The sequence below is a fragment of the Macrotis lagotis genome, chromosome X (genome assembly GCF_037893015.1).
Source record: "Macrotis lagotis isolate mMagLag1 chromosome X, bilby.v1.9.chrom.fasta, whole genome shotgun sequence".
NCBI classification, from domain to species: Eukaryota; Metazoa; Chordata; class Mammalia; order Peramelemorphia; family Peramelidae; genus Macrotis; species Macrotis lagotis.
Genome location: NC_133666.1, coordinates 161,373,508 through 161,388,855, shown reverse-complemented (window position 1 = coordinate 161,388,855; position 15,348 = coordinate 161,373,508).

Below are 15,348 nucleotides of genomic sequence, written 5' to 3'. Positions count from 1 at the left end.
AATTAGCTAAATTCCCACAGTTGGGAGTGGGAGAGGGGGAGAAACCTATTCAAAACTGAATCAATTTTACATGAGGGAGTCAGTTTAATTCATAGAAATCCTATAGTAGCACCAGATCTCACAACACCAGATCTTACAGAAAAATAATCATTAAAACAGATTAATTGGGTGGCTAGATGGCATAGTGGATAAAGCACCAGCCCTGGAGTCAGGAGCACCTGTGTTCAAATCCGGTCTCAGACACTTAATAATTACCTAGCTGTGTGGCCTTGGGCAAGCCACTTAACCCTGTTTGCCTTGCAAAAACCTAAAAAAACCAGGTTAATTGACCAGAAAAATGATCAGTAAAATGAACTAGGTTTAAGATAAATGTACACACATACACACTCACATACAAGGATTTATAGGAAAAACAAGACACAGGGAAAGAAACAGACAAGAAAACATAAGCAATACATTTGAAGATGTTCCTATCAGACTGAGGTAATTATAATAACTAAATGAAAAAGAAGAAGAAGAAGAAGAAGAAGAAGAAAAAGAAAGAAATGAAAGAAGATGGAAGATGAAAGAAGGAAGATTAAAGAGAAGAAGGAAGAGGAGAAGGAAAAATAGAAGGAAAAGAAGAAGAAAATGAGAACCGACAACTTTGTAATTGTTATAATCAACAAGATTAACATGAAGAAATATAAAACTGCAATAAAATTTTTAAAAGAAATATGCTTCTATCACAAATATCTAATGAGAATTAAAAGATCTTATAGATTTCTTTGGTGAACAGAACTATACAAAAATTAACCATATATATACACCTCCAAAAATAAAAAATAGAAATATAAAACATATTTTATTGTTAAAATACATATTAATATAGTAAATATATATTTAAAATACACTATATACTAATATGGTAAATATATATTAAAATATACATTAATATATTAAATGTGTATTAAAATAATAAATGAAGACCCTTTCAATGAATCATTCAGAGAATAAATAATATAATCTTAAGCAAAGCTAGATCCAAGAATGAGAAATATTTTAAGGATGTAACCAAAATGTTGTTAAAAGGAAAATTATTATATGAATAATTTCATGAAAAAAGAGGGAAATAACAGGTCAATGAACTATTCTTATGTAACTCAACTGAAAAAGCAATATATTAAAAATTAGTAATATTGAAGTGTAGAACAAATAGCAAGACTTTTAGCTTGCTTTGCAAAAGATAATTACCTAATCAGGAAAAAATAAATCCATGGTGTTGAGCCTCTTCATTGAAGGGAATAAACATTTATTATGCTAAGCATTTTACTAAAATTATCTTGTTTTGAGTCTTATATTCATAGAAGCAAAAGAGATAACTATTGACTGAGACTATAGATTAAGGACAATTTGAAAGAAAAGTAACAATAAGCAAGAACATATGATCTCTGTATAAGTAAAATTCATGACCTCACAGTGAAAGTTCATGGAGATAATTTCAGAATTCAGAAGTCTAGAAGAACTTAACAAGGGAAAGAATACAAGAAATTATAAATGAATCTTCCCGTAACTTCAATGCGGGAAATAAATCACTGATAGAATTAATCCAAAGATCATTGCCAAGAAAAGCAAAACAAAACAGTCATTTATGTAGCAAACTCAATGAAATGTCATGGTTGATTTTAACCCTTTAAAAGACAAATAATCAATTATATAAGCAGTCAGGAAAAAATTACAATATGATGAAAATACAATACAATAATGCAATACTATCATTAAAATACAATGCAGTATCACACCACACCACAACATACAATATAATACATTAACCATTTATTAAGCACTTACTATTTGCAGGAACTGAACTAAGTGCTGGGGATATGAATGAAAAAAGAAAGGAGCTTACCTTCAAGGATCTTGAACTCAAATGGAGGAAGATAATACAGAAAATCAACCTGAACCTTAAAATGGGAGAATAGAGAAGGTACCTATTGGGCTAGGGTGAGGAGGAGCTGAAACAAAGATGGTAGAATTGAAGTCTAAGAGTCCAGTAGGTGGGAAAAAGAAGAATGGGATTCTGAGTCCTCTTTAAATGAAGCTTTTAGAGGATTTTTTTGCTTTGTCCTCTAGCCCTCCAATCAAAATGGTAGAAGCAATGGAGAATGCTAAAAAGTTATAATCTATGAGAAAATACAATTTCCAGAATGGAGATGAGTTGTTTGATCTGTCAGACTCAGAGTCCAGCTTGAAGAAAATGAAAGAAAACCTCTAAATATAAATGAAAATAAATTTGAAAATAAAATTGAACTTTTTTCTTCAGGCTCCATGAATAGTAGGAAAAAATGTGATAGTCTATTCTTTGGGGAAAATTGGAAGGCAGTCTGTCAAAAACTGTATATAGACCAGCATTTCTTTTCATGAATTGTTGAAGGAGAAATATCTATCTAGTTTTTAAATTTAAAGAAAATATTATTTGTGCCTGTCTTACTTGTTCTGAGGGTTTCCTCTGCAGCATAAGTCTCAATCAGGTGTAAATTCCCTCCAATTGTTCAATGTAATTTCATTGTTAAATATAAATTTGCCAACATCATCCTTCTACCCATCCTCCAGCTTCCTGGGTCTGTCTTCCAATTTGGGTATCTGATCCCAGTCACAAATAGGGAATCTTGACCATCATTTCCCTCCAGACTGTACAACATTTCTTATGATTGTTTTTCTTTCTTTTTTCCCCTCATATAGTTTTTCCTGGACCTTTGTGTTTTAGCCTGTCCTCAAGTAACTTACTGTCACTACAGTAAAATAAAAGTTTGACCTGTGAACTTTGTGGACTCGCAATTAAAAATTCTGAATTTTTCATACCTCCAGAGTCAGTCATGAATTCTTCACTAGAACCCTTATCTTAGAGCTCTTTCTCTGATGTTACCACTAAATTTCACCATAATAAAAACCATAATAAGATCCAATATTAAATGACAAATGTAAAAGAATATATGAACAAATTCAAAGATGAAGAGAAAAGAAATATCTTTCATAGAAGAAATTTCTTCAACAAATTACATAGATGTTGTTAAAAGACAAAATTGTGACTACATAAAATTGCAAGATTTTTCAAAACCCAATTAGAATAGGGGGTGGCTAGGTGGCATAGTGGATAAAACACCGGCCTTGGAGTCAGGAGTACCTGGATTCAAATGCTGTCTCAGACACTTAATAATTACCTAGCTGTGTGGCTTTGGGCAAGCCCATTTGCTTTGCAAAAATAAAACCCTAAAAAAAAAACCCAATTAGAAGAGCTAATTGGGGTTTTTGAGGAATTTTTTCATATGCAAAATCCAACATAAATAGGAAATTGTTACAAGTATAGAATAGAATTTTCTAGGAAATCAAAGGACAAAGGCAGTTCTCAAAAGGAAAAACATCAACACTAATCTAAAAGTGTTCTAAATCACTAATAATAAGACAAAGGAAAACTATAACTAATCTGTGATTCCAAGTGATTGTTGAAGATATTAAAATAAGAAAATTATAATATTTGATATGGCTGTAGGAAGAAAGTACCATTAATACATTCTAGAGCAGAGAATCAGCCCAAACATTCAAGAAAGCAATTAGGAAGCATATACCCAAAACCACTAATTTGTTTATCATTTTAACACAATGCTATTATGATTTGAGTACCTTCAAAGTAATTGCAAATGAAGGAAATAACATATCTTTACATTTTTACGTATTATTTTTATGTTAAAAATGAAGAACTGAAAAAAGGAATGAAAATGAGTTGGGAAAAATTGAAAAAAATTAGGATATATGAATAGAGTATAATTGTTATTCTTATAAATGATGAAAGCAACATTTTCAGAGGACATATGAATTTAATTAGCCTGGAAAAAATAGAGTTGAAAAACATTGCAAAGGAAAATATTCTAAAAAAACCTAAAGAACTCTAATAAATGAAATACCCAATTCTAGAAATCTGATGTTAAAGCATCACCACCTGGTGAAAGAGAACTAACAAATAGTAGATAGGTAGGTAGATAGGTAGATAGATAGATAGAAATTGGTATATTGATATATATATATATATATATATATATATATATATAAGCAAAAGAATGTTTTATTGATCTGCATCTGTTTCAAGAGGAGGCTTTTTTAGGGGTGGGGAGGAAGAATGGTTAGAAAGAGTGTGGAATATGCATATAAAGATACAAAAATAAAGAAAATTTAGAAAAGAGCATCATTGAAATATTTTAAACTACATGTAAAGGAAAGAAGTTTAGAAAGGGAAACAAACAAGGCAGTGTTCATAATGCTTTATTAAGTATTTGTTTAATCAAAACAAGCTGTACATAAAAGAAATTCATGGTTTGATAAATGTTTCTTTTTTATTCTGTTTTTATTTTATTTTATTTTAATTTTTTGCAAGGCAAATGGGGTTAAGTGGCTTGACCAAGGCCACACAGCTAGGTAATTCTTTTTTTTGTTAGTTTATTTTAGGTTTTTACAAGGCAAATGGGGTTAAGTGGCTTGCCCAAGGCCACACAGCTAGGTAATTATTTTTTTTTGTTTTTTTAGGTTTTCTTTGCAAGGCAAATGGGGTTAAGTGACTTGTCCAAGGCCACACAGCTAGGTAATTATTAAGTGCCTGAGACCAGATTTGAACCCAGGTACTCCTGACTCCAGGACCGGTGCTTTATCCACTGCGCCACCTAGCTGCCCTTCTTTTTGATTCTAATGTTTTTCATTTATGATTATAGAAATTTATACTGGAGCTAGAAAACTAGTATTCTGACCCTCTTGTTTGACTAATCCTCTCCTTCCTTCAGATGTGGCACTTTAGTCCATAACCTCAGATCTGTAACTTGGAAGGATAGATTTTTTTTTTAACCTGAGGAGGAAAAGCATCTGTTCTAAACAGAAATCATTCCATACTTTGCCACATAATTTGCACTTGTCCTTATTTTGCTCCAGATTCACTTTTTTATCTCCAATTCAAAAGTTATAAAATATGAATCAGTACAATTACTTTTCAGTCTATTCAGTGCCAATAAACTGGGAATGTTACCAGCAGTTATGAAAATGTATTTCTCTCCCTGGATACATCACCATCTAGTTACTTCCTTTTCTCAGAGTAATTTATTTTATTTTATTTTATTATTTTTTGCAAGCCAATTGGGTTAAGTGGCTTTCTCAAGACCATACAGCTAGTAATTCCTAAGTGTCTGAGGCCAAATTTGCAAATTTGAACTCAGGTACTCCTGACTCCAGGGTTGGTGCTTTATCCACTGCACCACCTAGCTGCCTTCTCAGAGTCATTTATATCCAAAAGCCACACAAAAATCAGTATCACATGGTCTTAGAGAAAGCAATTTCTTTTAAAATTTGCTTCAAATCAAGGCTATTTATAAATGAGGAGAACAAACAAAGCATAGTCATATGAAAAATTGCTCTAAATCATTATTTACTAGTAAGTAAAAGCTTCTCTGAGGTATCACCTCACTCACACCTCTCAGACTGGTCAATATGACCAGAAAGGTTAATGATCATTGTTGGAAGGGTTGTGGGAAAATTGGACACTATCACATTGTTGGTGGAGCTGTAAACTCATCTAACCTTTCTGTAGAGAAATTTGGAAATACGCCCAAAGGGCAACAAAAATGTCCATACTCTTTGATCCAGCAATACCACTACCACTACTGGGTTTATACCCTGAAGAGATGATGAAAAAAGGTAAAAACATCACTTGTACAAAAATATTCTTAGCAGCCCTGTTTGTGGTGGCAAAGAAATGGATATTAAGTAAATGTCTTTCAATTTGGGAATTGACTTAGCAAACTGTGGTATATGTAGGTCATGGAATGCTATTGTTCTATTAGAAACCAGGAAGGATGGGAATTCAGGGAAGCCTGGAGGGATTTGCATGAACTGATGTTGAGTGAGATGAGCAGAACCAGAAAAACACTGCACACCCTAATAGCAACATGGAGGTGATGATCAGTGTTGATGGACTCGCACATTTCAACAGTGGAACAATCAGGGACAATTTTGGGCTGTCTGCAATAGAGAATACCAGCTGTATCCAGATAAAGAACTGCGGAGTTTGAACAAAGACCAAGGACTAGTCCCTTTAATATAGGAAAAAAAAAACTGTTATCTTATTGTCTGATCTTGCTATCTCTTATACTTCTATGTTTTGTCCTTAAGGATATTATTTCTCTCTCACACTCAATTTCGATCAATGTATAACATGGAGACAATGTAATGACTAGCAAATTGCCTTCTGTGGGGGTTTAGGGGAGGCAAGTAAGATAAGGGGAAAAATTGCAAAACTCAAAATATGTAAAATTTTAATAAAATTTGCTGTACGGGCAGCTAGGTGGTGCAGTGGATAGAGCACCAGCCTTGGAGTCAGGAGCACCTGATTTCAAATCTGATTTCATACAATTAATAATTACCTAGCTGTGTGGCCTTGAAGCTACTTAGACCCATTGCCTTGAAAAATCTAAAAACAAAATTGCTACAAATCAGAAAGTGAGTACATTCAATGAATAAGGATTAGTAAGACAGATTCAGTACTCCTTAGAAAAAGAATGTGAATAAAATGGTAAGGAAAAGAGGCAGAGCCTGCATCTAAAGTAAATTTACACTCTTCCAAATTCTATCTGCATAGCTCATAGGATATGACATTTTGTCCCTCTGGCTGCATCACACTCAACTTCGGCTTCCATTTCTGACATTGTAGTTACAGTTTCTTCCTTTCATTTTATTTTCACCCAATCTCCCTTCTTCCAAATTTTCAAGTATCTGTCAAAGGTAACACTATTCTCCCAGTTACTCAAGCTCAAAATCTTGTCATTCTTTTTCCTCACTATCATATTTAATAAATTTTAATGCACTGTCATTTCTGCTTTCAAAACATCCCTTAAATATGCCCCCTCAATTCTTCTGATACTGACACAGCTAGGTGGGCAGCTAGGTGATACAGTGAACAGTTCACTGACCCTAGAGTCAGGAGAACAGAAATTTGAATCCAGTCTTAGACACTTGCCACTTACTAACTGTATGACCTTGGTTAAGTCACTTAACCCTGATTATCTGGTATCCAGGGACATCTCTCCAGTGATCTTGATTCATTTGTGTTTACTGGACCTAGAAGACTCTTGAGGAGAAAGTAAGCCTGGTGCCTTACCACAGTACTCCTTCACTCAAATTCAGTTCATGTGCTAGTCATGGCATCTCTTCCCTGATGTCATGGTCTTCAAGAATGAAGGACAAACATCATTGTCATCTGCCACCACTCTGGTGATGGCTTCATGAACCCCCTTCTTCAATATCATAATAGTGAACTTCTTTATCCTTCATGCCTTAATTCTCACCCTACTCTGATCTATCCATTGCTCAATTGTCAAATTGATCTTCCTAAAATCCAGGTTTAAGATTCCATGCCCTTTCCTATCAATTAAACTGTAGTAGTTTCTTATGACCTCCAGAAACATATATAAAAATATAAAATCCTATGAAAAGCCCTTCATAGCTGCTATAAGTGAACTCCAAAAGTAACAAACAAACAAAGACCAGATGGATTTTCAAATAAATTATACCCAAATAGTCACAAAACAATCCATTCTAACGTTTCATAAGCTGTTGATAAAAAAAAGGAAAGGAAAGTATACTACAAAATTTATCCTAAAATTAAAAAGTCATCTTGGTACCTAAGCAAGGGAGAGATAAAACAAAAAAGAGGTATAGACAAATATCCCTCAGGAAAATTTATGCTAAAATGATCAACAAAACATTAGCAAAGAGAGTACAGAAACAGACTAAAACTATGACACAGCATGCTAGGATTGAATTTATATCATGAAAGCAAAATTGTTCAATTTGAGAAAATTATAGAAACAAAACTAATAAAATGACAAAAAAATCACAATTGCATTAATAGATGCATAATTTTTTATAAAATACTATACATATTGCTTTAAAATATGCAATATCAAAAAGCTTGGACATATATGAGTCTTTCCTTAATTGGCAAATAATAAACCAAAAACTTTAAACCAGAATTACATTCAATTAAACACTGCTAGTTGTCTTTTCAATAGATTAAAGGACAAAGTAAGGACAACCAGGAAGAACATTTATTTTGGTAAGATTGTAGATATCATACATATGATATCATATGTATGATATCTACATAACTATATCTTACAATGAAACAAGAAAACCAAAACTGAATAAATGAGAATGGGTAAAAAGGAAATAAAATCATGGTTTTTATAAGTTCCTATGATTTTATAGATTCAATAAAAATTAATTGAAACAAATTTACCAAATTAACAGTATGTAAACTAACATAAATAATAAAGATTTGTGTACAGTATGAACAAAACTCAGCAAAAAGTGCCATAGAAATTTCTTTCATAATGTATAAAATATTTGTCAGTTTACTTTCCAAAACATGTATAAGAATCAAATGAATACAACTACAAATTTATAGAAATATTATCCTAAATAATTATAGATATATCCCTTGGGATAATAAAATGTATTATACTACATAATTTGATTTACTTATACAATAATGTAAAAAAAGTACTAAATAGTTATTTGCAGAGTTAGAAAAATAATAAAATTTATTTTGATGAACTAAAGAGCAATGATTTTTAAAAAATGGGAATGAAATAGTATCAATAATGTAAGATATTAAGCTATACTTATCCTAAAATGATGTATGTTTATTGCTAAAAGTATATAATACACACATTTTTAGCAATGAAATTTGTCACAAATATCCCTCATAATCTAAAACTGATGAATTTTTAACATAAAATATTTCAAATATTTCACATTTTCTACAATTTTCTGACATTTACAAAATGAAAAAATACATAATGAAAAATGTATATTTTGTCTTTTATGATGACATCTATTCTTTGACATATTCTTCATCATGTTATCAAATAGATTTTTATAAATAAATGATGTTCTTTCTTGTTTTTATTTTTCTCCTCTAAAAATTCTACCTTTAATTATGTGTTGGAAACTATATTTTCCTCATTTCTTTCTAGTATTATATATTCTTTTTCATTCAAATATGCACTATAATTTATATATATATATATATATCAGCTTTTATTTTAGCTTATGAACAAGCAGTTTCTGATCAGATATTTTATTTAATTATCCATGGTGTGCTTCAAAAATTTTATCTTCTCCACCTCTTTCTAATAATTCTTTATTAGGTCCAAATTTGAATGAAGATACACCTGTAGCATGTTCTTTTGCTATGGATATTAATGCATAGTTTGGTTTTATATTTTCAGACTTGTTCTGCAATATTGATGTGACGTCCTGATCTTCTCTGCTCAAAATAAATCGTTAATATTTTGTTTTTAATAAAGAAGAAATTATCAAATGTGTCAAATGTGTCTCTTTCAATCCATTTCTTGGAAATATCTCACTGTTTTGTCCTCCCCATCTACCAATGAAAATGTTTTTAATATATTTTTTATTAAGTAGGTATATTTGAACTGTTAAACTCTTTTCCTTCCCCCCCTTTCTTTTTTTGTTATACAAACAGTGTTTAACTTTAAAAAATGGTTCTTGAAGAAGTATTTCGTTGTTGGGATATTCTGGTATGTACTACTGTCTTTAGGCATGAACATGAAAGCAATGCAGAACCTATGATACAATATCTTTTGACCAAGGTACTGTAGTTTATTATTTTGTAAGCAGATATGCCACATTTCTCTTTTATCTATGTGACATTAATATAAAACTACTTTTCTTCTTCATGGCAGAAATGTAACTTGTATTCACTAACTTCAATATTAACAATTCTTTTTCTTTTCCTCTTCAATTATTAGTGACTGAATTTCATGTTTCTATTTGACTAATTTCTGATAAGTATTTTGAAGAGTAGAACGTAATATTTATGGGGCTGAAATTTAGTTTGACATATTTTCGTCATGCTATTAATCAAGTAGTCTTTTATAAATAAGTGATATTCTTTCTTATTTTTTCTCCCCCTTGATGACTTTTTTCTTTTTTTTTTGAAATTCACAATTAATACATTAAGTCAAATAATTCAGGGCTTATGAATTCAATTTTTGAATTATTTCTCAATAATTCAATTTCTCAAAAAATACTAGTCAAAAAGGTCTGAAGAAGACTTTTTATTTTAACTACTTCCCTCTTCTAGGGCCAACTCTCCATCTTGACTCCTTTCTACAACCAACCACCATGATCTCCCTGTAAGAGTCAGGACCTGAGAAGTCTTTGCCCTAAGTCCTAGAGAAGATGAGGTTTCAATTGCCAGATACATATTTGCTTTTCATTATGAAGTTTTCTGGTAAAAATTTTGTATTTGTTCTTCCTTACGTTTTCTAAATCTGACAATGGTTTCAGAACCATGGTAACAAAAGATTAGAAACAGACAGCTACCAAATCACAATCTTTAACAAACAAACCTGAACAAACCTGAAACTATAAAACTATAAAAGGCCACATAAAAATTCATACTAACAGGTTATAATAAAGCAGAATCTCCAGGAAAATTTAATCTTAATGATGAATGGCTAACAAGTTCCTCTGCAAATAATGCAATTAAAATTTGGGGAAGGTAATGGAGTAGGGGCACTTTGGGAACAGAGAAATATTGTAACCTTTTAAACTGCAAATAAATTTTTGGAATCTTTTCTGTTTAAGTGTTTCTTTTTTCCCTTTTGTATGGGTTTTTAAAACCCCATTTCGGGCAACAGACACCCCTATATCCTTGTAAATTCTAAGCCACTCTGGACACCTAGCTATGTAGCTGTTACCTTAAACCAAGCTCTCCCATACCAGGTGTTATCTGCTCTTTAAATACTATCTCCTTCCAATATTTAACTAACTTTCTCTATCATTTCTCTATTATTTCTATGCTGAAATTTTCCTAATAAATTTGTTCATTTTTTTGACCTTGCAATCCCTTTTAATCCAGGTCAGGTGGTTTGTGAGGTTTTCACCAAAGCAAAGCCAGCAAACCTGACATTAGTAGGATGTAAGATTTGAGGAAATATTTTATCAGAAATCATAGCTTTTATTATATCTAATGGTCGGGCAGTTTCTTACCAGAGTATTTTTTCTAATTTTATACATGATGGAAATTTCTTGTACCTACCTTAGAGGATAAGACTCTTCAAATGTTAGGTTATCTCCAAGACTGATTAAAAACCATAAATGCATGAAATATAATTTTATTTTTTGCTACAACTTTACTCTCCAGTCCCACTTCATAATTTTAGTCTCTTTTGGAGAGAGTCTTTCAAGATTTTAATTATTCTGACTCAGATTCAGTGTTTATTTTAATACCAATGGATTCTTAATAGTGTTAAATAATTATTATGCTTATGAATTATATCTGGCATTTGAAATCTCACCTTCTGTGAGACTGGAGCAAAGATTGCTCAGGTACTGCCTTTAAAGGGAGTCTATAGTGACTTGCCTTGAGAAAGAAATCAGCATGGATATCTGGCCCTAGAATGTGGGATAGAGAGCACCAGGCTAATAAGTAATATAATTTTTATAAGGAAAATCCATTTTTTGGCAAAATTATCTCCAAATCATAAATTCATTCTTGGTGCAACTCTAGTTGACCCTCTTATGCTATGGGATTAAAAAAGTGAGATTAAAGCAAAGAGAAGTACTGAAAATATACATTGTCCTTTAGAATGTCTAGGGCAAATTTTGCTTATGTAGATTATGCACATGGCTATAAAGGAAGTCATGAATACATTTCAAAGAAATCCTGCTCTTTCTTCTCTTTTCTTGCCTAGAGGGGAATATGAGATTGGAGCGTTGAGACCATTGCTCTCTTCTCCTTGATGTGGTTGAGGGGATCACATCAGAATTATATGCCCACTCCCTAATTAATATTAGATTAGGGAAAAAGTGATTTTTTTTGGTTGATGGTCCTTTTTTTAAACTTGTGTCTTTAAGCAGAAAAAAATTCCCTGAGTCATGTTTGAAGAACTGACTTCCTTCATACCAAAAATTAAACTAAATTGATATATAAATGGTGAAATAAATTTTTTAAAATGAATAGTGAATAAAGTAATTTTTCTAAACAGAAAGGAAATAGAAATGAAAGGTTATATAAATGAAAAAATAATAGACAATATACAGAGTAAATAAATTCTTCCACTTGGAGAAAGATATCACAACTGAACTAAGAGAAGGAGGTCCCAATCTCCAAGGGGATATTTCCCAAAGTACCTAGGTAGGTAAGCTGAAAAAAAGGGCATTTCAAGAAACCAACTCCTTTTTTATGTGTATTACTTCCCCAAATCATTTCTGTGATAATCTAGAACTTCATGTGTCCTTTCTCAAAACCAGAACCAAGAAGTTTACCTCCTCAGCCCCTCACATAGTTTCAGAATAATCATTCTCTTCACCAATGAAGAGTCAATAAATTAGGCTTGTACTCCCGGTTGTGAATGAAAAATACTGCCTTTTGGTAATTTTTGAGTTAAATGAAATGTTGTCTACTCATGCCTTCTTATATCTGTACTTTCACAATCATTTTTTAAAATAAGAGTAAAGGATTATATATGTATATATGTACATATATAAACAAGTGTCATCTAAATAGATTTAGCTTATTGTTCAGTTTGTCAAGAACTTTTTGGAACCTAACAAAATGTGTGCTACTGAGTCTTCTTAAATATATTCACTTCTGATTCTGAAAATAGGATCTTCTGTTAAACAGCATAGACTAGAACAAGACATCTGCAGCACTCCAATAAAAACAATCTTAGAATGCCATATTGGTCCATTAATAATGATTCCTGGGAATTATTATTAAATTCCATATCCTCTTAATTGCTCAATACATAGAAATTATTTTAACTTTGATATTATTTTTCCAACATATCTCAGTTTTGTTCAGAGAAATAGCATAGACACTTTATTATTTTTACTTTATTTTAGAAAAGAAATTCAGTAACACTATGTCTAAAGACTACCATTAACACCATTCTGTTATATTTGCACATAAAGGAAATTAGTATAAATTGACATAACTTGTTCTTGCTGAAGCAAACTTGACTCTCTCTGATCAATATTTCAGTTCTAAATACTAACATATTATTTTCTTCTAAAATTTAAAAGAAAAGCTTCATTTTAAAAATGGCATTAAAATTTTATCATTGTGAAATTTTGAAAACTTATTCCTGGTCTTCTCAATTTTCTCTACAGGGATCTTTTGAGAGTAGTTCAGCAATCATGTCAATCTAGTCTTCTTCTATCCTGATATGTAATTTTTTCAGGTCCAGTATTGTGAATTCATTTAAAACTGTTTGGGGCTTTCAAATAATCTCTCCATTTAACTTATTTTCAGTTTTGGCATGCTACCAACCCTACTTTCCCATTTTAAAATAATTCTCCTTGCAAGAAAAATGAAAAAAAGAAAAGAAAGCAAAACTTCCTCAGTTATCCTTTACTATTCAATTTCTGAGTATTTTCATTATGTTCACTCTATGTCCTCTCTTTTCTTTGATCATCTTCTTGCACTCCATATAGTTTAAAGGGACTTTTGTTATTTACATGAATTGGTGCTGAATGAGATGAGCAGAACCAGAAGAATATTATATATACACCAAAAATAACATGGGATGATGATCAATCAAGATTTACTTGTTCATTCCAACAGTGCAATAAACAGGGACAATTCATGTAAACTGTGATGAAGATTACCATCTATATCCAGAGAAGGAACTATGGAATTTAAGACCAAAGTTTATTACCTTCAATTTTTAAAAGCTGTCATATGTATTGCATAATTTTGCTATCTCTAATGTTGTTTTTTCTTCCTTTTGGATCTGATTCTTCTCTCACAACACATTTAATTTTGATCTGTGCTTATCATAGATGCAAATGTAAAGCCTATATAAGAATGCCTTCTGATGGGGTTGGGGAGGAATGGAGGGAGGGAGAAAAATTGTAAAATTCAAAATTTTGTAAAATGATTGGTAGAAACTAACATTGCATGCAATTGGAAAGCAAGTAGTATATTTATATAATAAAAAGAACTCTTGTTTTATTCATTAATAGCATCAGATTAAGCATAATTAATATTTTTTTAAAGAATTGTGTGACTTTTTATCTAATATAATCCATATGTATTCTAATCCATATCCATATCCATATCCATATCCATATCCATATCCATATCCATATCCATATCCATATCTATATCTATATCTATATCTATATCAATATCTATATCTCTATATCTATATCCATATCTATATCCACATCCACATCCACATCCACATCCACATCCACATCCACATCCACATCCACATCCACATCCACATCCACCTGCATCTGCATCTGCATCTGCATCTGCATCTGCATCTGCATCTATATCTATATCTATATCTATATCTATATCTATATCTATATCTATATCTATATCTATATCTATATCTATATCTATATCTATATCTATATCTATATCTATATCTAATCTATATCTGTATCTATATCTATATCTATATCTACATCTACATCTACATCTACATCTACATCTACATCTACATCTACATCTACATCTATATCTATATCTACATCTACATCTACATCTACATCTACATCTACATCTACATCTATATCTATAGCTATAGCTATATCTATATCTAATCTATATCTGTATCTATATCTATATCTATATCTAATCTATATCATCTACCTCTACCTCTACCTCTACCTCTACCTCTACCTCTACCTCTACCTCTACCTCTATCTCTACCTCTATCTCTATCTCTATCTATCTCTATCTCTATCTCTATCTCTATCTCTATCTCTATCTCTATCTCTATCTCTATCTCTATCTCTATCTCTATCTCTATCTCTATCTCTATCTCTATCTCTTTCTCTCTCTCTATCTCTATATCTCTATAATCTATCTATCTATATATTTGGTTATCTATATTTATTTGCTTCATTTTTATTTTCATTAATTTTCCATCCTTCTTAGACAAAAAAATGATCTATAAGAATTTTCCCATGAAACCTCTTTGTTAATTTTCTTAACCCAATAAAGAATTCTCCCATGGCATCCAGTGTGCCAATTCTCTCCTCTCAGTCATATTCTCTTCCTTCTTTCCCTAGTTTCCTTCTGAGCACCTAGGGAATAATGCCCTTACCTGAGAGTGCTCTGCCCAAAGAAATATAAAATTTGGTGACTGAAAGCTAGATAACCTAGATTTCTTTTTAAGGATTATATCTTAAATCCAAATTACTCTGACTCTCATTTATTCGCCAACAATAAATCCCAGCCCAATCCTTTCTTGGTCTGTTTTCAGGTTTTTATGCCTTAGAGTG